At 45.0% G+C, this 27,188-nt stretch overlaps 1 protein-coding gene and 1 long non-coding RNA gene across 2 annotated transcripts in view; both read left to right on the top strand.

Moving 5' to 3' along the window:
- Window positions 1-27,188, top strand: part of LOC141144134 (scinderin-like) — a 355,101-nt gene that overhangs the window by 152,150 nt on the left and 175,763 nt on the right. The window lies entirely within an intron of this gene.
- LOC141144135 (uncharacterized) lies at window positions 4,451-10,239 on the top strand. The gene is made up of 3 exons (XR_012244355.1): window positions 4,451-4,711; window positions 6,102-6,211; window positions 8,866-10,239. It is a non-coding gene; the product is annotated as an uncharacterized lncRNA (long non-coding RNA).

Genomic DNA, 27,188 nt, shown 5'->3' with positions numbered 1-27,188 from the left:
AGAAGTTTCAATTAGAGAGAAATAATCAAAAAGGAAACAGCTCCTGCTGTGCTCTCTATTTAGATAACCTGTAATGCTCTGTGAATCCAGTGTCTGCACTCTGTATTAAATGTTTTTTGTAAATCGTAAAAATATAATTAATGTAAAATTTAAGTTAAACTCCTTTCTCTTTAAAATCCGTTAAATGAAAGAAAAGAAAAGCAAAGATTGCTTAGCTTTCAGAAGTAACTGAAGCTTGCTAATTCCCTCTCAACCGAAACAACATTTGAAGCAAAATGTTAACATTTACAATTGGTATTTGAGTCTTTCATAAATACAATGTAATTATGAACGATCAGTCCTCACCTTAAAGCGGATGACCTTTTAACTCCTCCCTGTGGATGCGCGAATCCGATATCCTTGATTGACAAGCTACTTTGTAACAGTTATTAAAGGTGAAGGGATTTAGTGTTTACAGATGATTTTAAGTCTAGAATGTAGATTCAGCACCACATTGAAAGAGATATATTGTTGTTTGTATAGCTGCATTGAAAATGGTGCACATTTACGCAATGATGGCCTTACAAAGTGGCCATAATTAGGTCAGGCAGCTTGCTATAAAAAATAGTATCCACTTGAAGACCAGGCCTATTCTGACACTTTTTTATTTACTAGAAAATTATTTAGAACCCCCAAACATTATATATACTGTAAGTCAGTGTACAGTATATAATACAGTGTATTGAAGTGGTTAAGAGGAACCCTATGACAGATTTAAGAAAAAGAAATGACATGGGTCCCCCCCCAGTCCATACCAGGCCCTTTGGGTGTGGCATAAATTTTAAGGGGAACTCCAGGCCAAAATCTTTTTAAAAATTGGCATGGCGCCCCCCCCATCCATACCAGACCCTTATCCGAGCAAGCAGCCTGGCAGGCCAGGATAGGGGTTGACGAGCGAGCACCCCCCCTCCTGAATCATACCAGACCGCTTGCCCTCAACAAAGCACCTTCTCTCCATGTTGATGGGGACAAGGGCCTCATCCCCACAACCCTTGTCCGGTGGTTGTAGGAGTCTGCGGGCAGGGGGCTTATCAGAATCTGTAACAAAGGGGCTCCCAGATCCCAGCCCCCCCCCCTATGTGAATGGGATTTCTAAAAAAAAAAAAAGTGTCCCGTGATATCCATACATCTACAATCAGGGCGCAGACAGACCCGAAAAATAGAAAAAAAAAGCTCCACCTTGATGGGAGGCATCCCGTATTTTTTGGGCCCGTTGGCGCCGTGATTGAAGAAGGATGGACATCGCGGGACACTTTTTTTTTTTTTTTAATAAAGGAATTGTCAAAAACTGTCTTTTGTGTTTTTTACCCCAAAGCACCCTCCCCATGTTGAGGGCATGTGGCCTGTTCAGGAGGGGGGGGGGGGGCGCTTGCTCGCCTCCAGGCTGCATGCTTGGAGAAGGGTCTGGTATGGATTTTGGGGGGGACCCCAACACCAATTTTTTTTTCATTTTGGTGTGGAGCTCCCCTAATAAACCCATACCAGACCCGAATGGCCTGGTATGGACTGGGGATGGAACACACTCCGTTTTCTTCTTGATTTTTATCCATATTACCAGGAGATGGCAATATATTACAGCCGCTAGCAAGTTTTTTTTGTTTTTTTTTAACACAGGTAATGTTTATTGAACAAACTGTACATTACACTTGAGAATGCAAGATATATGTCACATACAGGAGCACATGAAAACAGGATATATGATTCATATTGGTATAAAGTCAAAAGTACATTTTTGTCAGGGCCTATTATTATTATTATTATTATTCAGGATTTATATAGCGCCAACAGTTTACGCAGCGCTTTACAATATAAAAGGGAGACAATACAGTTATAATATAATACAATACAATACAATAGGATTAAGAGGGCCCTGCTCAGAAGAGCTTACAATCTAATAAGCCTAGCGTTGTCTATATGGCTATACATCCATTTTAGTTTATAGAAGAAAAAGAAGGAACCCATTCCCAATCTCTACTGTTTGTGTAAGCGCCCCTTGAACCAATGTAGCTTACATATTAGTGAGTCCACCCCACCTGGGAATCAACTTGGTCTCGGGACATTCTGTAAGAAAGAGGGGGGGGGGGAGGTCAGAGGGGGGAAGTCGGAAAAGTAGGGGAAAGAAAGGAGGGGGGTTGGGGGAAAAAGTGGTCAGGGGCAAGGGGGAGGAGGGGGGGGGACAGGAAGAGCCCTCCATGGAGAATATTAAAGTAGTATGACAAATGAAGCCACAAGAAAAATGAAGAGAAAGGGAGAAAAATTGTGAAGAAAGCAGGAAGAAGTAGAAGAATATTCGACCCCACTTGTAAACATAGAACTCAACACCGCCACATGCCAGCGTCTCCTGTAACTAGGGATAGGGTCACCACACCCGCCACCAGTCAGCAGGTCCCCTAAGAGAGAACCTCTGAGTGCAATCACAGTGCTAGATGTCTAGCCTCCACCCAAGCCGCCCATATTTTGTCAAATTTCTGGGGGCAATTTCGGCCCATGTAGGTGAATTTATATAGCGGTAGTACCGTATTTACCTGGGCTCACCACGCCTATACCGTAGGGGGTCTGGTAGCTTCCATCGAAACAAGATCTCTTTCCTGGCATAATAAGCTGTATAAAACACAAACATTTTGGTATACTTAGCAGTTGCCAAGTTGTCTGTAATACCCATAAGGAACACAAGCAGGTCTACATCTAGATCCAGCCCTGCCACTCCATTTATATCAGCCACTATTTCACGCCAATAGGCCTGTAGGACCAGGCACGACCAGACCACGTGAAAGAAAGTCCCCACTGACTGTCTCCGCTAGGAAGTTTAAATTACATTTTTTCTTTTAGAAATGTCATTTTGTTACGGTACTACTATAAACATGAGCTACTTTAGAGGCAGAGGGGACCCCCCAGACACGATATTTAAAGGAATATTTAAATTTTTTGTTTCACTTTAAGCATTCTTAAAATCACTGCTCCTGAAAAAACGGTCGTTTTTAAAACTTTTTTGCATTGATCCATGTCCCCTGGTGCAGTACCCGGGTCCCCAAACACTTTTTATGGCAATAACTTGCATACAAGCCTTTAAAATTAGCACTTTTGATTTTTCATGTTTGTGTCCCATAGACTTTAACAGTGTTCGCACAAATTTTTTGCCTGTTCACATGTCCTGCTGCGAACCGAACCTGTGGGGTGTTCGGCTCATCCCTATTTCTTATATACTATATGGTCAAACATTTGTGGATATCGGACCATCACAGCTATATGAGCTTGTTGGACATCCCATTCCAAAACCATGGGCATTAATACAGAGTTGGCTTTTACCCTTGTGGCTATAACAGCCTCCACTCTTCTGGAAAGGCTTTCCAAAAGACCTTAGAATAGGCCTGTGGGAACTTGTGTGCATTCAGCTAAAAGATTATTTGTGAGGTCAGGTACTGATGTTGGTTGAGAAAATCTGACTCATAATCAGCATTCCAACTCAGTAGGTGTTCAGTATAGTTGAGGTCAGGGCTCTTTGCAGAACACTTGAGTTCCTCCACACCAAAGGGCGCAGCAGATTTAGATGGACTTGACTAAGAAACTAGAGTTGAATTCCAGCTAACACTTTTTAAGCCATTACAGCAACAATTTTGTTTTTCCTTTTGAGATAAATGTTTTACATAAATTAAATAAAGAAAAACTCATTCTAAGCACCCCTGCCAGTAGTAAAAGGTTTGTCTCATCCTCTAACTTCCATTTTTGTTGGACAGCTTGGTCTACCAAAGAAATATATAAGGAATCCCAGAAGGCCTCCTCAAAAGGAGGAGCCAAGCTTAATAGAGCCTGAACTAAGCTCTACTTGCCTACATTCCCAGCTCCACCCACCTGTCTCAGCCATTAGATGATACAACAAGAACTATTGCTGGTTGTGACAATTTTGGTCAAATTTGCTGGGTTAGACAATGGCCAGATCGGAATATGAAAAAGAAACAACAAAGTCTAAAAAAACAAAAACAAAACAAATGCGGCCACCACTCCTAAGGAAATACATATATATATATATATATATATATATATATATATATATATATATATATATATATATATATATATATATAATGTTAGTTTTTGAAACAAAGAAAGAGCAGGTGAACACCAGAGAGTATATAATATATAATTAAAATATGACAAAGTTTATTAAAGAACCATACAAAGGCCGGTTAAAAAAAGGAGCAGCCACCAAAAGTCTCAAACCCAGCAAATTTGACCAAAATTGTCACAACCAGCAATAGTTCTTGTTGTATCATCTAATGGCTGAGACAGGTGGGTGGAGCTGGGAATGTAGGCAAGTAGAGCTTAGTTCAGGCTCTATTAAGCTTGGCTCCTCCTTTTGAGGAGGCCTTCTGGGATTCCTTATATAGTGTGTGGGGCTGAGGCTCCAGGTCTTGCTGACCAGAGATTCCTAAGACAAGGAGGTTCTGCTGGAGGTGCTTCTTGCTCCCTCCTTTTGGAGGAGAGGCTGCAGAGGGGTCCCCATATCCAAGGTCTGGAGGAACAGTGGGCCTGCATGGCAGAAGGAATAGGATTCTCTTAAGAGCTTAAACTGAGGTTGGTGCTTCTCTTTATCCTTCCCTCCGAGGCTAAGGACATGCTAGTGGCAAACAAGGAGAACAAACCTACCTTATACCAATGCATTCCTCGGCTGAAGGTATTCAATTTATCTAATCCCTTTTTTTGAAACTTTTACTGTTTCTGCAATTTTCTGGACTATGTATGTGCCTTCATGTGGACTGTATGTTCTTATGGCTGACGTCATTAAATAAAAGAAAGTTACTTCAATATCTGACCTCCTTGTGAATATTTAAGAGAGTGAAGCCAATGCCTGGATGGGGAAATGAGAGAAGTGAATGTTGGTGTGGACCTGACTGCAGAGTCCTGAAAGCTTGTGCTTGGACATTATGTGTAAGTACTCCTAATAGTGAGGTTGTCAGGACCTGAGTCTGAACCTGAGACCTCTGCCATGTCTAGTGATGTGTCTTCTTGCTGAGCCACCTTGGTTGCTGGACAGCTTCCTGGACAATCACTTGGATAATCTTGCTTCCTCGAGAATCTTAAACTCTTTGCTCCTCCCATGAACTTCCTATTTAAGCCATTTCTCTGCACTTCCTGTTTGCCAGATTATTGTTCTCTCTCCAGCCAATATCTCCCTCTTGTCACTCCAATAACTTCTGTATTTTCGCTACCACTCGTTACCAACCCTTGACCTGTTCCCAACCAGCCATCACTTGTTACCGACCTTAGGCTTATTTACTGACTACGTTTCTACTTGACCCCAACCTACTATAACTGCTACTGAATCCCGGTTTGCTCACCTTCTGTTGGGGTGATCCCGAGGGCTGTGACCTGGTACTAATAGGCATCTCCACCATCAGGAGCTCTGGTGAATACCAGTAAGTACTCCTCCGGTGAGCCCACATCATCTGCCAGTGTGACCTGTTTGTATACCTATCCTGCTCATGAGTGAGAGTCTCTCTACTGCTATAGCTACTGGTTTCTGAGCCTGACCCCTGACTGTGACAGACGTGGTTATTCATGCACAGTTGGGAGGATGGCATGGGGACAGTACAGGTGACAGTACAGGTTGGAAGGAGAACCTGAGGGGCCCTGGAACCTGTGCATTTGGGGGGTAGCCCAGCTGCCATGTACTGGGCAGCCTGGGTACCACCCACAGGAACTCAAATGAAAACCTTTCACCGGCAGGGTTCCGAAGAAACAGAAAAAGCTACAGCCTGTACCATCTGTTTACTAGTGAAATGTCTGTTCTTGGTAGTCTGATTCAAAATGATCTGATCCTGAATGTGAACCCGGCCCGATCCTTTCTACCCTCAACATTTCATTATTTAACACCAAACAGCACGCTCCACCGGGAACAAAACAAACTTGAGTCATACAGTTTTCCTGAAAGACCACTTTAAAAGAACAAACTGTCTACCTTTGTTGTTGTTAACTTCTATACACCGTCAGACTCCTCGAGGCAAAATGAAAAGTTTTCTTACATTTGACAGATTCATAAAAATGTGTTTTTCTTTTACTGACAGTTTAACCACAAAACTTGATTTATGGACTGTCCGAAAACTGCTGAATCACAGACAAGATCTGGCGTGAAAAAGTTTTGAACACTTTTCTGTACGTTGTCTTCAAAATAATGGTAAGAATAATAAAAATAGTAAGAGATCATATTATAATGCATAAAACTAAACTTCAAAAATCTTTATTAAAAAAAAAAGTACAGTAAGAAATGCTGTGAAGTAAGAATGCTTTCAAAAATATAATTTTTTTAATTGTTTATTTTTATCAATTTACAAAATGCAAAGTGAGCAAAAAGAAAAACGAAATCAAATAAATATTTTGGGAGACTACTCTTTGACTTTAAACCAGTATTAATTCTTACACTTGCACACTTTGTACACTTCTACAAAGTCAGCGATTTTGTAGGATTAGAGTCAGGTGTATGATTAACCAATTATACCAAGCAGGTGCTAATGATCATCAATTTCATATGTAGGTTGATTTACAGTCATTAACTAAAACAGAAACAGCTGCGTACGAGGCTTAAAACTGGGTGAGGAACAGCCAAACTCTGCTACTAAGGTGAGGTTGTGGAAGACAGTTTCATGTCACAGGTCATACATAGGGTTGCCACCCGTACGGGTTTCTCCCGGACAGTCCGTTTTTTTAATGATGTGTTCGGATTTTCATCTGCCCTAGACCCAGACACATCATTCAGATCGGACTGCACCAAGAGTGACAATTCTGCTCAGCTCAGTGGATGATGCGTGTCTCCCCTCCCCCGCTGTCTCACCATTAGCTGCGCAGTGTGAGCCCACCCTGCACTAATGCTGAGTGCAGGGGAATCCGAACTTTGGCCGGGGACTCAGCCTAGCCTGGCTACTCAGTACAGTGTGCCCACACTGCCTGCCACTGATTGCATGCCGGAGGAAGCCACGGTGGCCCGGACAAGGGGGAGGCAGCTGAAGAATCTGTGTACTTGATACTGCAACATCACGCTATGCCTCAGTCTCTCTTGATAATAAGACCTGCCCAAAAGCAGTGAGGAGGATGCGCCCATATCTATTGCCAGTCGGCTTCTTTTCTATGGCAGCAGCACACCCCCTTTCCATACAAGAGAAACACACTTTCTCCCAGGCACAGGCTCCTCTCAGGCTGGATCAGGAATGTAGCTCCTCCTACAGTTAGGCGGAGCCTACACTGCAGGTCCGATCACTGCTTCCTGCCAAGCAGACATCAAGGCTCACCCCAGAGTAGACTGAAGATAACAGAGCATGGATGCCAGACTGCATATTCTCCTTCCCTGAGTCCCAACCTGTTCTGCCTTCCAAACTGTAAAGCCCCGTACACACAATCAGACTTTCTGACGGGAAATGTTGGATGTGAGCTTGTTAGCGGTAAGTCCGACCGCGTGTACGCTCCGTCGGACAATTGTTGTTATACTTTCCGCCAACAAATGTTGGTTAGCATGTTCTCAAATTTTCTGCCAACAAATGTGTGTTGTCAGACTTTCCGATCGTGTGTACACAAGTACGTCAGACAAAAGTCCAAAGTACAAACACGCATGCTCTGAAGCAGAAGCGGTCGGTCTTGTAAACTAGTGGTTGTAATGGAGAATTAACATTCGTGACGTGGCAAATTATGAAATCTGGAAATGCAGCGCACAATTCTCTTCTTCTTTAATGGGATAATAATGAAGCTGCTTTGCTGGTGATACTGATGGAGTTATTACAAACAAATTTTCAAGGGTTTTTTTTTTCTAGTGATATCAAGAATAATATTATTATGCTTTTTTTTTTTTTTTTTTATTTGTGCAAGTTACCACAACACCATTATCCACTAAACAAAGATACAACTATGTTGGTGTCCCTTGTCAATTTTACATTGTATTTTTTTAAAATGTAACTGCCGACTCCCAAACTGTCATTTGTAGTAAGACACATAGCCAAGTATTATTCTACACAATTTTTTTATTGTGCATTAAAAAAATAAAAATAAATAAAATTAGACATGCTATCTGCCAATAGAACCAAAAAGCGCATTCTAAAAATATAGAAAATATACCTAATCAAATCATTATTATTCAACCAAAAAAATAATGTCAAAGCAATAACTCCAAGGCCAATAATAAATAACACGTTATCTCCTCTGATTCCGAAACATGGCTGTTTGACGAACGGCCGTTCAGAAACGAAATGAAAAGCGTGAAATGAAAAGAGCGAATCAACACTCACCAAACTTCTATTAACACAAAATTAGCAGAAGGAGCCCAAAGGCTGGCGCTAAAGAGCTGAGAACCCACGTAGCGCGCCTAGTAGGTCACTACGTTCGTAATTGTTGGCCAACATTTATGTGACCGTGTGTAAGCAAGACAAGTTTGAGCCAACACCCTTCGGACAAAATTCCACGGTTTTGTTGGCGGAAAGTCCGATCGTGTGTACGAGGCTTATGATTCTGTGCTGTAAACCTGTTCTTCACCTTGCAGTGCAGGTTTACTGAAAGAGAAAGTAAAAATCTTGACTATGCCATGAATATGCTGAGACTTTTCAGGTTCACCATGGATATATTCCACATACACACACTATCTTATTAAATATCATTATTTTTGACAATGTGGAACACTTCTATGTAGAACCTGAAAAGTCCCAGTATATTCCTGACATAGACAAACTTTTGAGCATAAACAGCAAGAGACATGGTGCTGGAATACAGCAGGTGTGTAATAATAAAAAATCCACCCTTGCAGTGCTTGGGAGAAATTGCCACTTTTACTTATATGTTTCCATGTTCCAGCCAGCTGCAGTGCTCTGGGGAGCTACAGTTCATTGAGGGAACCATGAATGCCAACATGTACTGACAACATACTGAAGCAGAGCATGATCCCCTCCCTTCGGAGACTGGGCCGCAGGGGAGTATTCCAACATGATAACGACCACAAAAACACCTCCAAGACGACCACTGCTAAAGAAGGTGATGGACTGGCCAAGCATGTCTCCAGACCTAAACCCTATTGAACATCTGTGGGTCATCCTCAAACGGAAGGTGGAGGAGCGCAGGGTCTCTAACATCCCACAGCTCCATGATGTCGTCATGGAGGAGGGGAAGAGGACTCCAGTGGCAACCTGTGAAGCTCTGGTGACCTCCATGCCCAAGAGGGTTAAGGCAGTGCTGAAAAATAATGGTGGCCACACAAAATATATTACATATTATATATTACACAATATTGACATTTTGGGCCCAATTTGGACATATTCACATATGCCGTGTACACACGACCGTTTTTTCCGTCGGAATGAACGCTGACGTTTTTTTTCGATGGAGTTCCGACGGAGCTCCGCTGAAACGGACTTGCCTACACACGATCACACCAAAGTCTGATATTTTAGAACGTGATGACGTACGACGGGACTAGAAAAATGAAGTTCAATAGCCAGTAGCCAATAGCTGCCCTTGCGTCGTTTTTGGTCCGTTGGAATAGCATACAGACGAACAGTTTTCCCGATAGGAATTGATTCCGTTGGAAAGATTTAAAACATGTTCTATTTCTAGGTCCGTCAGAATTTTCGAAAGAAGAAGTCCGATGAAGCCCACACACGATCGGCGGAATGTCCAATGGAATGATTCCGTCTGACCTTTTCTGCCGGAAAGTCCGGTCGTGTGTATGCGGCATTAGGGGTGTACTCACTTTTGTTGCAAGCGGTTTAGACATTAATGGCTGTGTGTTGAGTTATTTTGAGGGGACAGCAAATTTACACTGTTATACAAGCTGTACACTCACTACTTTACATTGTAGAAAAGTGTCATTTCTTCAGTGTTGTCACATGAAAAGATAGAATAAAAGATTTACAAAAATGTGAGGGGTGTACTCACCTTTGTGAGATACTGTATATCCCATAGTATATAGGCGCTATAACTTTTGCGCAAACCAATCAATATACGCTTATTGGGATTTTCTTACCAAAGACATGTAGCAGAATACATATTGGCCTAAATTGATGAAGAAATTTGATTTTTTTACATTTTTTTATTGAGTATGTTTTATAGCAGAAAGTAAAACATATACAGTGCCTTGAAAAAGTATTCATACCTCTTGAAATTTTCCACATTTTGTCATGTTACAATTAAAGACGCAAATGTATTTTATTGAGATTTTATGTGATAGACCAACACAAAGTGGAAGGAAAATGACAAATCGTTTTCAAAATGTTTTACAAATAAATATCTGAAAAGTGTGGCATGCATTTGTATTCAGCCCCCTTTACTCTGTTACCCCTAACTAAAATCTAGTGGAACCAATTGCCTTCAGCTATCACCTAATTAGTAAATAGAGTCCACCTGTCTGCAATTTAATATCAGTATAAACACAGCTGTTCTGTGAAGCCCTCAGAGGTTTGTTAGAGAACCTTAGAGAACAAACAGCATCATGAAGGCCAAGGAACACACCAGACAGGTCAGGGATAAATTTATAGAGAAGTTTAAAGCAGGGTTAGGTTATAAAAAATATCCCAAGCTTTGAACATCTCACAGAGCACTGTTCAATCCATCATCCGAAAATGGAAAGAGTATGGCACAACTGCAAACCTACCAAGACATGGCCGTCCACCTAAACTGACCGGCCGGGCAAGGAGAGCATTCATCAGAGAAGAGCCAAGAGGTCCATGGTAACTCTGGAGGAGCTGCAGAGATCCACAGCTCAGGTGGGAGAATCTGTCCACAGGACAACTATTAGTCGTGCTCTCCACAAATCTGACCTTTATGGAAGAGTGACAAGAAGAAAGACATTGTCGAAAGAAAGCCATAAGAAGTCCAGTTTTTGCAGTTTGTGAGAAGCCATATGGGGGACACAGAAAACATGTGGAAGAAGGTGCTCTGGTCAGATGAGACCAAAATTGAACTTTTTGGCCAAAAAGCAAAACGCTATGTGTGGAGGAAAACTAACACTGCACATCACCCTGAACACACCATCCCCACCGTGAAACATGGTGGTGGCAGCATCATGTTGTAGGTATGCTTTTCCTCAGCAGAGACAGGGAAGCTGGTCAGAGTTGATGGAGCCAAATACAGGGCAATCTTATGCCGTGTACACACAGTCAGATTTTCCGACAGGAAATGTTCGATGTGAGCTTGTGGTCGGAAAGTCCGACCGTGCGTACGCTCCATCGAACATTTGCTGTCGAAATTTCCACCAACAAATGTTTGATAGCAGGTTCTCAAATTTTCCACCAACAAAACTTGTCGGAAAGTCCGATAATTTTATATATATATATATATATATATATATATATATTTATATTATGATCTTGTTCTTTTTTTAATTCAATGAACCTTCCTCTTCATTGCGATGACATTGTTTATTTTTTTTGTTACCATTATAAAGCGTTTGTGGAATTGCTGGGTAACGCCGCTTATTTCTAAAACAAACAAATAGAAAAAAGAGAACTAATCTTATTTCCGAGACATCTGACATCTGATCAGAAAGCAAAATATTATTTTATCCTGACAGCAGTAATTGAAAGGTCACCTTCTCGTAGGTCTGTTTATTCTCTTATTAGACCCGAAAATAGCTGCAAAGGAAGCTGATTAGATATTTCCTAGCATAATGCAATCAGAGGACGGCGGAGGGTAGCGGTTATTTTTCCCCTGAGCAAACTACTTTTGCTGGGTTCTAGTTTTCTCCTGAGGTCAGCACTTGTAGAATTGAAGAAGTGACAGTTCTCATCTCTTCTGTTGTTTTGTTGAAGTTTAAAACAATTGTTTGAAAATAGTAATTGCAATCGCTGGGATCCCCATCTGTCTTCAGGGCAATTCAATGCTGTTTCCTTACTGCGGGTTCCTGTTTTTCGGTTACTGTTTTTGTTTTTGGACTGTATCTATAGAAGTGTTTCTCAACCTTTTTTCAGTTGCTACAAAGTATCCCGGGGCACCCCAGTCTAAATATAAAAAATGTAAATGTTTCTGATCAATGGGAAACCCCCATCATGTCACACTCCACAAACACAGCAGATTCTCTCCCCATGACAGGGTCCCCCCCCCCCATCCTACAGTCCTCCTCACATCATATCAGAGGTTTACATTTACAATAACATAGTCCCCCCCATCATAGAGTCCCCTCCTATAATACAGTCCCCTATTACAAAGCCCCTCAATCACACAATCCCCTGTCACAGAACCCCCAATCGCACAGTCCCCTATCACAGAACCCCCAATCACACAGTTTCCCTATCACAGAGCCCCCCCCACCCCAATCACATAGTTTCCCCATCAAAACCCCCCCAATTACACAGTCCCCCCATCAAAGATCCCCCCAAAATCTCACAGTTCCCCCATCACAGAGTTTCCCCAATCACACAGGCCCCCCATCAAAAAGCCCTCCTCTCAATCACACAGTCCCCGAGTAATGAGCCCCCCCAATCACACAGTTTCCCCATCACAGAGGCCCACAATCAAACAGTTCCACCATTACAGAGCCCCCCAATCACACAGTCCCCCCATCATAGAGCCCCCCATCGCACAATTCCCCTATAACAGAGTCCCCCAATCAAACAGTTTCCCCATCAAAGAGCCCCACAATCACACAGTTCCCCCAACACAGAGTCCCCCAATCACACAGTTCCCCATCACAGAGCCTCCTAATCACACAGGCCCCCCTCCATCAAAGTGCCCTCCTGTCATACAGTCCCCCATTACAGAGTCCCCCAATCAAACAGTTTCCCCATCAAAGAGCCCCACAATCACACAGTTCCCCATCACAGAGCCCCCTAATCACACAGTTCCCCTGTAACAGAGTCCCCCAATCAAACAGTCCCCCCATCAAAGAGCCCCACAATCACACAGTTCCCCCAACACAGAGTCCCCCAATAACATAGTTCCTCATCACAGAGGCCCCCCTCCATCAAAGTGCCCTCCTGTCATACAGTCCCCCATTACAGAGCCCCCCAATCACACAGTCCCCCCATCATAGAGCCCCCCCATCACACAGTTCCCCTATAACAGAGTCCCCCAATCAAACAGTTCCCCCATCAAAGAGCCCCCCAATCTCACAGCCCCCCATTACAGAGCTCCCAAATCATGCAGTTCCCCATCAAAGAGCCTCCCAATCTCACAGTTCCCCTATCACAGAGTCCCCCCCAATCACGCAGTCCTGCCATCACAGAGTTCCCAAATCACAGAGTTCCTCTATCAAATAACACCCCAATCATGCAGGTCCTCCATCAAAGAGCCCCCCAATCACCCAGTCCCCCCATCACAGAGTCCCTGATCAGAAAGATAACTTCTGCATCTTGGTCATGCATGCACAACTGGACCCTATCTGCTGTCATTAGGTCAGTGCCTCATACCTCTCTATTATGCATAGTGCTGAATACCTCTTATTACATTAAGCCTCTTACTGATGTTGTATGGGCTGCCTCACTGATGTACATGTTTATGTGTGCTTGGGATAGTAGGTTGAATGGCGTGAGAACCCTAGGTGGATTTTCCTTGGTACCATGTTTAAGTGTGGGCAGTGTAGGGTACAAATTAATCTGGCAGCAGGGCTTCACGGTGCTGGTAGAAATGATTTATTTGATTTCAGTGTATCACCCTCTAGTGTTCTACTAGTGTGAGTGCAGGGAAATGTATGGCTGACTCATGCTTAGGCCTGTAAATCTGTAATTGGGTCAGGGTTACTAGAGATCAGGGCTGGATGACTCATACAGGCAGCTCTCTGGTGCCTCCCCCTACTTCTGGAAAGTTGGAGAACATTCTGGAAGCTGGAGGGAGGAGGCTAGGAGGGTTGTTCAGCATATTTAGGGGACCTTAGCCAATCCCCAGGCTATGGGCCTGGCAGGGGACTAAGTAAGCCCTTAAATATGGATAAGTCATACCAGCAGGGGAGTCAGTTGGAAGGTGGAGATGCAGTGCTGAGGAGACTGTCGGTGGCCCTTGAGGCGGACCCCCTAGTTGGGGGGGGGGGGGCGCTACCTCGGGCTAGGGCTCAGGTGCTGGCTTGGGAGGATCCTGACAACAGGAGAAGCTTGGAAGGAGTCTTCTTAGAGGGGCAGCGCGAGCAAGAGGACAGTATGAGTACTACAGCACGGTGCTGGGACCTACAAGGGAGGGGGGACTGACACATGTAGCAGGTATCCCTGGAAGATAGTGATGTGCTTAAATCTTCCATACCTTTTCCTGGGAGATCTTCAGAGAGTCAGTAGAGTAGACTGGTGGAGAAGCAGCCAGGTGGGCTAGCATTTCCTGCAGTGGAAGAGCAAGGTAGTCTGAGGTACTCTGGGATGCAGTTCACAACACATTGTGCTACTTTCTAAGGGACCTAGCCTGTAAGGGGCTGTTGCTGATCTAATAAAGACTGTTAGTTACTAAAGGAGGAATAAATCAGAGCTGTACAGACCAAGGAAAAGGAATCAACTGGGGATGTACAGAGTATGCACACTGCAGCTCAAAGGAGCTCAAAGAAGCGGCTCCTACAGGCTTTTGAGCTCTTATTTTTTCTGCCTGCAAACTCCCCTTCCCTTCATGTTAGCCAATGTGACCATGCACACTATGGCTTTTTTAGGCGTTTTCAGGCATATGCTCCTATAGGCAGAATAAAAACCAACCAAACTCGTGTTTTTAAGAGGAGTTAGTGCCACAAAGAGCTCAAAAAAGCTCAAAGAAGCTCGAAAACGCGTGAAAACGTTTGTTACAGCTTCTTTGTTTTTTTTTATACAGTGGTTAAGAAAATATTATCTAGGAGGATTTGTAAAAAAAAAAAAAAAAAAAAAAACTGCTCATGCTCAAAGAAGCTCAAAGGAACTTGAAGAAGCTCAATAAAAAACGTGCACAAGAGCAAGAAAAAGCACAAGCCTTTCAAGGGGAGGGAGGAGCGGGTACCTGTTTTTTACAGGTACCCTGTCCCCACTCCTGGGAGACCAGGCCGCGGCAAAGTACATCAGCAGCTCAGTCCCCCTCCTCCCTCCCTTTCTGCCGGCCCAGTAAGAGAGCGCAGCGAGCTTCGCGCATGCGCAGTAGGGACCCTAGCCGTGAAGCCAAAAAGCTACACTGCCGGGATCCCTTACCAGCAATGGTGGTGGCAGCACCCTTCTAGCCGATGGAAACATCGGCTGCGGTGCCGACATCGCTGGACTCCAGGACAGGTAAGTGTCCGATTGTTAAAAATTTTTTAAAAAAAAGGGGAGGGGAAGGCCGGAGGCCAGGTGGGACTTTAAATGAGGCAGTAGACAGATTGGAGTAAGATAAAAAATGTGTACAAGTTTATTGGTAGAAAATTCTGGGTAGACAACACATGTAAAGGGTTACGTGTGCATACGCACAAACCATAGCCTACATGAATGCATATGTATACAGACAGTCAAAGATAGTGTGTCTAACCATATATAACTGTAGCAGATGTACACTGTACAATAAATACATATATCTGTACTGGGGAGCACAAAACACATGATGTAAAAAGTGAGTATAAAAATAGAATAATGAGATACATCAAAACATTAATAACTGTCAAATCCAATTAAAAGCCCAGTGGCTGCATCCTTGGTGTCCGACGCGTTTCTGTGAATACACTTCTTCAGGGGCGGATGCTACAGGATTTCTGAAATTACAAAGTATGAAACCATCAAAGAGTAGAAATAAATACAACCAGAAAGGACAATGTGTCAATTTCTGGGTACTCACAATGTAACCAGACTGTGGTACAGGGCAGGGACTGGGCAGGGAAAAACCCTCCCCCGGAGCTGGGGTGGCAGGCAATCCAGCGCAAGACAGGCACACACCGGCATCATCCCCAAAGCACAACCATCCTCTGAAAAACATAGCCAATCATTGGTGGGATGGTGGACCTAAAGTGGATAAATGAATCCATGGAGAAGGTCACAGTGCTGACACTCAAGAGTAAGGGGAGTAGGGAGTTGTAGTATGTTCATAGAGTGTTACCTTGAGGTGCTTGAGACCGAGGCTGACCAACGCTATGGCGTCTGCACTAATGTGGAAAGCAGAGGAAGGGAAAATGTGCCTGGGGCGATGCCTAATATGCGTCTCGACCGCGCCGGTGATTGCCGCCGACGTCACGCTGGCAGGCCGGCAGTACGTGGGGCGGGGACCCCTGCTCAACAGCAGGGACCCGCCCAGGCTGACGTCACTGCGTACAGCTACGCCGACACCAGATGGAAACCTATGCGCCCGCACAACGGCGCCAACTAGTGACGTCATGTGCGGGAGCACTGCGTGGCGCCGATGCGGTGTGTGCACCCACCCGATCCCCCACACCAAACCAGCCCAAAACAAAGGGGCGGACGTGGGGGGGATGGGGAAGGCACGCAGAGCGCATCACAGCTCCGGGAAAAGAGCAACCCAAAGCCCAGAACCCAGCCACCATGCTGGATTGTGTAAGGTGCGCCCAAAATTGGAGCAACATATAGTTGCACACAACTATGTGTGTGGACCATTGAGGTACACTACCACACATAAAAAACCCCAATTATAGCCAGCAGGGGAAAACTGCCTAGCAACTGTCTACTGCCTCCATCCCTGTTAGAGTTTAATGGAAAAGGTTGGGACTTTAAATGAGGCGTGGGGCTGTGCCTCCATCCCGAATGCAAGAAAAAAAGGGGAGGGGAAGGCCGGAGGCCAGGTGGGACTTTAAATGAGGCAGTAGACAGATTGGAGTAAGATAAAAAATGTGTACAAGTTTATTGGTAGAAAATTCTGGGTAGACAACACATGTAAAGTTACGTGTGCATACGCACAAACCATAGCCTACATGAATGCATATGTATACAGACAGTCAAAGATAGTGTGTCTAACCATATATAACTGTAGCAGATGTACACTGTACAATAAATACATATATCTGTACTGGGGAGCACAAAACACATGATGTAAAAAGTGAGTATAAAAATAGAATAATGAGATACGTCAAAACATTAATAACTGTCAAATCCAATTAAAAGCCCAGTGGCTGCATCCTTGGTGCCCGACGCGTTTCTGTGAATACACTTCTTCAGGGGCGGATGCTACAGGATTTCTGAAATTACAAAGTATGAAACCATCAAAGAGTAGAAATAAATACAACCAGAAAGGACAATGTGTCAATTTCTGGGTACTCACAATGTAACCAGACTGTGGTACAGGGCAGAGACTGGGCAGGGAAAAACCCTCCCCCGGAGCTGGGGTGGCAGGCAATCCAGCGCAAGACAGGCACACACTGGCATCATCCCCAAAGCACAACCATCCTCTGCAAAACATAGCCAATCATGGGTGGGATGGTGGACCTAAAGTGGATAAATGAATCCATGGAGAAGGTCACAGTGCTGACACTCAAGAGTAAGGGGAGTAGGGAGTTGTAGTATGTTCATAGAGTGTTACCTTGAGGTGCTTGAGACCGAGGCTGACCAACGCTATGGCGTCTGCACTAATGTGGAAAGCAGAGGAAGGGAAAATGTGCCTGGGGCGATGCCTAATATGCGTCCCGACCGCGCCGGTGATTGCCACCGACATCACGCTGGCAGGCCGGCGGTACGTGGGGCGGGGACCCCTGCTCAACGGCAGGGACCCGCCCAGGCTGACGTCACTGCGTACAGCTACGCCGACACCAGATGGAAACCTATGCGCCCGCACAACGGCGCCAACTAGTGACGTCATGTGCGGGAGCACTGCGTGGCGCCGATGCGGTGTGTGCACCCACCCGATCCCCCACACCAAACCAGCCCAAAACAAAGGGGCGGACGTGGGGGGGATGGGGAAGGCACGCAGAGCGCATCACAGCTCCGGGAAAAGAGCAACCCAAAGCCCAGAACCCAGCCACCATGCTGGATTGTGTAAGGTGCGCCCAAAATTGGAGCAACATATAGTTGCACACAACTATGTGTGTGGACCATTGAGGTACACTACCACACATAAAAAACCCCAATTATAGCCAGCAGGGGAAAACTGCCTAGCAACTGTCTACTGCCTCCATCCCTGTTAGAGTTTAATGGAAAAGGTTGGGACTTTAAATGAGGCGTGGGGCTGTGCCTCCATCCCGAATGCAAGAAAAAAAGGGGAGGGGAAGGCCGGAGGCCAGGTGGGACTTTAAATGAGGCAGTAGACAGATTGGAGTAAGATAAAAAATGTGTACAAGTTTATTGGTAGAAAATTCTGGGTAGACAACACATGTAAAGGGTTACGTGTGCATACGCACAAACCATAGCCTACATGAATGCATATGTATACAGACAGTCAAAGATAGTGTGTCTAACCATATATAACTGTAGCAGATGTACACTGTACAATAAATACATATATCTGTACTGGGGAGCACAAAACACATGATGTAAAAAGTGAGTATAAAAATAGAATAATGAGATACATCAAAACATTAATAACTGTCAAATCCAATTAAAAGCCCAGTGGCTGCATCCTTGGTGCCCAACGCGTTTCTGTGAATACACTTCTTCAGGGGCGGATGCTACAGGATTTCTGAAATTACAAAGTATGAAACCATCAAAGAGTAGAAATAAATACAACCAGAAAGGACAATGTGTCAATTTCTGGGTACTCACAATGTAACCAGACTGTGGTACAGGGCAGGGAAAAACCCTCCCCCGGAGCTGGGGTGGCAGGCAATCCAGCGCAAGACAGGCACACACCGGCATCATCCCCAAAGCACAACCATCCTCTGCAAAACATAGCCAATCATGGGTGGGATGGTGGACCTAAAGTGGATAAATGAATCCATGGAGAAGGTCACAGTGCTGACACTCAAGAGTAAGGGGAGTAGGGAGTTGTAGTATGTTCATAGAGTGTTACCTTGATTGTTAAAAATTAGCAGCTACAGTATGTGTAGCTTCTGACTTTAAATTTTTAAAGGGGCGGGCCGAACTCCTTTTTAAGCAATCTATAGATCTGACAAAACTAGAGAGAACATGCTGTCCTGGAAGGGGCTGGGTGTGTGTGATAAGAACTATGAGCAGGTAGGAATATACAAGGTGCATAAACAAAGAACATATACTGTATATATATATTTTTTATATTTATTCCCAAACATATATACTGTATATGTATATATACAGCATATATAATTATAATAATATATGCTGTATATAGATATATGTATATATATCTATATACAGCATATATTAGTATAATTCTATAATATAAAAAACGGAATTATTATACATATATATATATATATATATATATATATATATATATATACACACAGTATAAGGGCTCATGCACACAGGACATTTTTGCAGCTGCTTTTAGGGGCGTCTGGCGTTTTTTTTTTTTTTTTTACTGCCTCCTCCATGTTACCCTACAGTATCACTTTTGTGAGATGTGTGCCCATGCACACATAAACTTGCCGAGGAGTTTAAAGGCATAAGCATTTTGGGGCAGTAGAACAAAATGACTGCCTGTGCGTTCAGGAGCAGAGGCTGTTGACTGTAAAAATGAAAAACGCCGCTATGCTCGGCTTAATGCTTTAACAAGCTTTTAGCCGCCTTTATCTGCGTTTGGCGTTTCTAGGCGTTTTTCAATTATACGGAGTGTTTTTACTGTAAAAACGCTAACGCGGCTAAAAGTGCATAAACACCTGTAATCAGTATTCAAAAACGCGGCTAAAAGCGCGTTTTTAGCGCTGTTTTTTCCTAGCAGCAGCGCTGGCGTTTTTAAACGTCCTGTGTGCATGAGGCCTAAAGCATAATGCATACATAAAGAACCTTTAACAACTACAAACCTATTTTTACAGTTGAAGGAATAAAGATGCCTGAATATGAGATACTTTGCAGGGTCAGAATAGAGTTCCATGTTTCTCTTGTGGGCATTTGAACATTGTGTGGCCTAAAGTGGATACCTGTGAAGTGTGTCTGTTCACTAGCTCAAATAGAAGGTTGGTTCACCATTCCAAAAAACAATAAGGGGTGTCTGAAGATTATAACAAACAGTGCAGCTTTGACTAAAGTTAAACCCTGCCCTTGTTATATGTGTAGGCCATTTACATACCTCCTGAAGTCTGACTGGACTACTCCCAGGACGTTGCTAAGAGAGGCCTAGTCATTACTGCTCACCTTCACCATCGCAGGCGTGAGATTTTCCTCTGATTCAAACCCCATCACATGCTTTTTCTCTCCCCTGATGCGGTAGCTCTGAGCTCAGCATTTCAGAGCTCACTCCTATGATGGTGGAGGTGAGCAGTAATGGCTAGGCCTTGCTTAGCAACGTCCTAGCAAGGTCCAGGGAGCATTCCAGTCAGGCTTCAGGAGGAACATAAATGACCTTCACCTATAACAAGGGTGTGGGGAGGTGCAGTGAGGTGCGGCCGCAGTAATTACATAGACTCTGGTTGTAGAGAGAAGACCTTGTATTAATGCAGAATCCAGTAATTCACAAACAAACCTGGCAAAAAGGCACCCAAATGGGAATAATCACAACATGTAATAGCAATGTGCAGCACAGCAGGTCTCAGATGTGTCGACAGCGCCTGCCTTGACCCTGGCCAGTCTGGACCCAAACAGGGAGGTCATCAGGTAGGATGGCGTGCCCCCATCATTTCCTTACTCATCTGGAACCTCTCCCTGCCACTAATCTCTCTCTCTGTCAGAAGGAGGACCTGACCCTACACTAAGGTGACCAGATTTTCAAAATGAAATCCGGGGACATATTTTTATTTTTATTTTTTTTTATTGGCAAATGGTAAACTATTTTATAAGCATATTTTCCCCAAATGATATATGCAGTGTATGTGGTATGTGTTTATGGAATGATTGTATGATATATACGTTATTTCTCACATTCCGTCCATGAGATACAAAAAAAAGAAAGATACTTCTTAACACTGTCCAGAGTATTGTGTACATTACAGGCCTCCTCTCAGACCACCGTCCAGAGCACTGTGTACATTACAGGCCTCCTCTCATACCACCAGAGCACTGTGTACATTACAGGCCTCCTCTCAGACCACTGTCCAGAGCACTGTGTACATTACAGGCCTCCTCTCATACCACCATCCAGAGCACTGTGTACATTACAGGCCTCCTCTCAGACCACCGTCGAGAGCACTGTGTACATTACAGGCCTCCTCTCATACCACCATCCAGAGCACTGTGTGCATTACAGGCCTCCTCTCATACCACCGTCCAGAGCACTGTGTACATTACAGGCCTCCTCTCATACCATCATCCAGAGCACTGTGTACATTACAGGCCTCCTCTCAGACCACCGTCCAGAGCACTGTGTACATTACAGGCCTCCTCTCATACCACCAGAGCACTGTGTACATTACAGGCCTCCTCTCAGACCACCGTCCAGAGCACTGTGTATATTACAGGCCTCCTCTCAGACCACCGTCCAGAGCACTGTGTACATTACAGGCCTCCTCTCAGACCACCGTCCAGAGCACTGTGTACATTACAGGCCTCCTCTCATACCACCGTCCAGAGCACTGTGTGCATTACAGGCCTCCTCTCATACCACCATCCAGAGCACTGTGTACATTACAGGCCTCCTCTCACACCACCATCCAGAGCACTGTGTACATTACAGGCCTCCTCTCAGACCACCGTCCAGAGCACTATGTACATTACGGGTCTCCTCTCATACCACCATCCAGAGCACTGTGTACATTACAGGCCTCCTCTCAGACCACTGTCCAGAGCACTGTGTAGGCCCCCAGTGTGCACAATCCTACCCCCAGTCTGCACAATCCCCCCCCCCCAGTCAGCACAATCCTCCCACAGCCTGCACAATCCTCCCCCCAGTCAGCTTAATCCTCCCCCAGTTTGTAAACCCCCCCTCCCAGTCTGCACAATCCCCCCCCTCTAGTCTGCACAACCCCCCCCCCCAGTCAGCATAATACTCCCCCAGTCTGCACAACCACCCCCCCAGTCTGCAAAATCCTCCCCCAGTCTGCACAATATTTCCCCAGTCTGCACAATCCCCCCCGCCCAGTCAGCACAATCCCCCCCCCCCAGTCAGCACAATCCCCCCCCCCAAGTCTGCAAAATCTTCCCCCCAAGTCTGCAAGATCTCCCCCCCCCTGCCCAGTCAGCACAATCCCCCCCCAGTCGGCAAACCCCCCCGGTCTGCACAATCCCCCCCCCCTCTAGTCTGCACAATACCACCCCAGTCAGCATAATACTCCCCCAGTCTGCACAACCCCCCCCCAGTCTGCAAAATCCTCCCCCAGTCTGCACAAACCCCCCCCCCCCCCGCCCAGTCAGCACAATCCCCCCCCCCCCAGTCGGCTAATCCCCCCCCGGTCAGCACAATTCCCCTCCCCCAGTCAGCACAACCCCCCCCCCAGTCTACAAAATCTTCCCCCCAAGTCTGCAAGATCCCCCCCCTGCCCAGTAAGCACAATCCCCCCCCCCCAGTCTGCAAACCCCCCCCCCCTCGGTCTGCACAATCCCCCCCCCCCCAGTCAGCACAAGCCCCCCTCGGTCAGCACAATCCCTCCCTAGTCTGCACAGGGGGGAGAACAAAATGAGAAGGGAAAGAGGCAAAGCAAAGAGGTCTGGTGAGAGAGGAGAGCTGTTAGGGCCTCAATAATATATATATATATAATGATTGGGGGTTCTGAGTAATTTTCTAACAAAACAAAATGATGATTTTTACATGTACCTGCCTGGAGTTTGCATGTTCTCCCTGTGGCTGCGTGGGCTTCCTCTGAGTACTCTCCTTTCCTCTCACACTCCAAAGCCATGCTGGTGGGTTAATTGGCTCCTGTCTAAATAGGCCCCTAGTATATGTATGTGTGATTGTGAGTCAGGGACCTTAGATTGTAAGCTCCTTGAGGGCAGGGACTGATGTGAATGTACAATATTTACATGTAAAGGGCTGAGTAAATTGAGGGAGCTAAATAAGTACCTGAAATGAATAAATAAATGTAGGAGAGAAATGTCAGAATTGGCCTAGCAGGAAGTTGGTAAAAAAGTTAGTCTTTACAAATGCTTTAAAGTAAACTTGTTACTTTGCATGGCATGGTCAAGGCACAGGTTCACTTTAAGCTACCTAATGGCAGTAGATAGGGTCCAGATGTCCATACATCTTGCACTTTCTTGAAGATGAAAGATGTTTCTACAAACATGAGGGTTTGCATTGAATGAGGAAGGGGCTTTGACTGTCCCTGAGGAAAGGATAGTGAATGACTGGAAACGTTCAACCCAGCTGAAGAACTTTACACTGAGCAGTCAGACTCTCAGCCAGAGGGAATCATGGAGGGTCATGAAGAGTAGAGACACATATGTTCTCTAAAGGCGCCATTGATGATAACCTTATCCCTGTGACAGGTTTGCTTTATATCAATGACCTATTGAAACAACACAGGAGCCTTGACCTGTCAGGTCATGTTAGGTTACTGAATAGAACTGATGAGGTGTACATACATTTTAAAAGGACAAAGGCCATAATTTGGAATTATCCATGACAGGAACATCAGATTATGACCCGGAAGACCACATAATGGAGCAGGATGTCAAAAAAGTCTGACTTAGACTGGTCATGGCATGGCATTAAAAAGTTTGAGAGGAGTCCATGCATCTGACCATAAAGCCCTAAAACAATCACACAGCTGTATACAGCTCTATTCATTGTCTTTGTGGAAACCAAGACAAGGATAGAGAGAGATAAAGAACTAAATCAATCCAATGAAACAGAAAGACAAAGGAACAATGGACAATGACCAAATGACCACCAAGGAATGGTAGAGGGCAACAGTATTTAAAGGGATATTATTAATGTCCCTTTTTCAAAGTTTTTTTTTTGGATACATGGCTATTCATATAATGGCACAGATATAGGTCAACTATTGACCAAGAGAGGTCCTTTTCTATTTGGTTTGCTATTACCATTAGCATATGTATGGGAAAGAATTGTTCTAGTTAGATGCTATTAGTCGTCATTGTGCAACTTCTTTGTCGTGCCCATAATCAGGAAGCATGGAGGGGTGCTGAAAAGCCAGTGCTAAGACAATGGATATATGGTATTTGAAGGCCTTGTATAACTGACATTGGAGTAGTTCCAGTAAGTCAGCAGCTTAAGCTTGACCATACACGGTTTACATTTTGACTGATTCCTGTTGGATCAGCTGAAATTCAAGTCATGGGTGTGTAGGTGGATGCAGTCTACTTTTTGCACTGTAGGTGGCACTCTTCCACAGCGGCACTGCAGCTGGAGAAGAGGTCAAGGGGAACACAGCTCCTCTATGGTTCACTGGGGATGCACCCGATTGGATGTTGATGCCCCATGTGACTTCAGCAGCCATCTTGGGCCAGGTAGATCTTACTTAAAGCCCTGGCACCCAGTCCCCTCCCGCTGCTTGTAAAACCAATCAACAACCTCAACAGCTGCTATTATTGTTCTTACGGTGCAGGGAATTTCCAGCTGAAAAAGATGATATCTGAATGATGCCTGCAACTGCACCCATCATTCAGATATCTCCACTCAAGGTCAAGGACGTCATATGACGGCCCTATATTCCTGCCTTGGGCAGGAAGTGGTTAATGCATAGAATGCATTAAGGTTAAAAAAAAAAACCTGGCAAAAAAAAAAAAACCTTGTACGTTTAGAACCACATTAAGTCTGACAGTGAGCATCCTCATCCAGAAAACCCTGTGGCCAATATCTCAACAGTGACCACATACAGTTACTAACCAACGGAGAGACATAAGAATACTCATACTTTAATATCATATGTTTCCAGTAAGGAAAACCATGGCTAAGGGCTCTCTTCCCACCACTATGTGACAATTTTGGGTGCCTAAGTGGCCAACCAGCATGTATCGGCTCTGTCACGTGGAAGGAAGGGGAGTGAGTCACATGCTCTATAAACCCGGAAGTACCGGGTATTTTTCTTTGCTCTTGGCAGCAGAAAAGAGCAAGAGGGAAGTGACAGAGGTAAGTGTGAGCAGCAGGTGGAAATACCTTTATAGCAGGGGCGCCGCCCCCCTAATCCATGCGCCTGTATCTACATGCAGGGCGCCAGACGCATGGATTTCAGTGGGGTCTTTTTTTTTTAAGCCCATGATTAGAGCCAGAGGCTCTAATTGGATTCAAAAAAGGGTGGGCTCGGGGGGTGCAGAGCCTTGAGCCCACCCAGTTGTGTGACATTAGCAAATTAATATTCGCTAATGTCTTCCTGCTTCTCCTTCCGGCCAATTGCCGCGGGGTCTCAGGACCCACTTCCTGTTGGGCCAGGAGGAGAACCAAGGGCCCGGCACTTCCCATGACGAGCTGAAACAATATGGAGTGAGGAGCAGTCTAAGGAGCCACTAATCGCCCCCTTCACGTCTGTCTGAGGGGGGAGGTGGGCGGTCTTGGCAGTGCGAGTAGGGGGAGGGCAGATTTGTTTGGTGCCCCCCACCCCTCCCCAAATATTGAGCACCGGCCCCCAGTGCTTTATAGTGAATCCTATAAATATTTAAAAAGCTGCTGCAGACCCAAAAAACAATATCTCACAATGTCTGCGCCTATTAATACCATTTCTACACGGTGGAACTTAAACGCTATAAATACAAAAATAAGGAAAACTGTTTACCTAAGAGTTAATGAGATACGTGATGATAAAATATAAGAAAAATGTGTTAAATCACAATAACCAATACAGATCCAATTAATTACATGGCGGTAAACCACCACCAATTCAAAACCAAGACAATTTTGTCTATTAACATGCGGCTGATGTATCCCAACAGGCACTTAGGACAAACTGTGGAAACTGTATGTGTAGAGTTGAAGTTATTATGTAAAAATGTTAAAATATATCAATGTTTGAGTGCAAATTTGGTATAATTAGAAGCCTGAAATCACAGAAGGAGCTCTGATACACTGTATTCATTATTCTCTAATATATTCACATTTGCAGAGCCTGTGAAAACAATTGTTATTCCAGATAGGACGTCTCAACTAAACGTTGTAACTGTTGCCAACAATTACAAGTCATTGTTGCCTGCAGTCCTCCATGCCTCAAAAGGTGGGTGTAGAACTAGTAGATTGCACAGGATACTTTCACATTAGACGTCTCTTCTCAATCATACACCAAGTATCATCTACCTGTGTTCAGCAAACATGAAACTGCACCACCGTGTGAATGATAAATACAGGACTGAACATCAAAGTCCAAATCCAAGATTGAGCACTGGGGTGGGACTAACCACCTGCAAATGTATTGGTAAGGATCTCCAGCTCATTAGAGAAGCTTTTGGGAAGTCTCCAGTTAGTGGGTGGCTATGCGTGTAATTGCATTCTAACACCACTAATTGTTTCCATCCTATTGTCCCATCTCAGGGTTGTCCAATATAAGCCACTTAAGCTGCCGTTCCCGCTAGACAGAAGGCAATCGTACGGGGCTGTAATGTAATGGGGCTGTTGGAAAACTTTCATTCGATCCCTGGATGCAGCCAATCCATGCATTTTATTTCTACAGCAGAGGAGTTCCCACTGTCAGAATACATTGGGACAGCTGGGAGGATTCCTTTATTCATCTTAAAGCGGAGTTCCACCCATTTAAAAGTCAGCAGCTACAAAAAGTGTAGCTGCTGACTTTTAATAATCAGACACTGACCTATCCTACGGTCCAGCGATGCGGGCGTACAAAGCCCCGCTCCTCTCTGCCTCCTCTCCGCGGTGCCGGCACTCTAAATCTGGGCGTCTGGCTGTGGCTTCACAGCCGGGCACGCACTGCGCATGAGCGAGCCGCGCTGTGCGCTGTGAATGGCCGGGCAATCTTCTGGGACCTGTGACGTGTCCCAGAAGATTGCAGGGAGGGAAGGGGGAGAGGCGATCTTCCTGCGGACGCCACGGGCCAATGGCCGGGCAATCTTCTGGGACCTGTGATGTGTACCAGAAGATTGCAGGGAGGGAGAGGAGAGAGGTGATCTTCCTACCGACGCCGCGGGCCAATGGCTGGGCAATCTTCTGGGACCTGTGACGTGTCCCAGAAGATTGCAGGGAGGGAGGGGGAGAGGTGATCTTCCCCGCTCCTCTCTGCCTCCTCTCTGTGGCGCCGGCATTCTAAATCTGGGCGTCTGGCTGTGGCTTCACAGCCGGGCACGCACTGCGCATGAGCGAGCCGCGCTGTGCGCTGTGAATGGCCGGGCAATCTTCTGGGACCTGTGACGTGTCCCAGAAGATTGCAGGGAGGGAAG

The sequence above is a fragment of the Aquarana catesbeiana genome, linkage group LG05, assembly GCF_042186555.1.
Source record: "Aquarana catesbeiana isolate 2022-GZ linkage group LG05, ASM4218655v1, whole genome shotgun sequence".
NCBI lineage: Eukaryota > Metazoa > Chordata > Amphibia > Anura > Ranidae > Aquarana > Aquarana catesbeiana.
The sequence above is the reverse complement of the archived record's forward strand: the minus strand, read 5'-3'. Positions and strand labels throughout refer to the sequence as shown.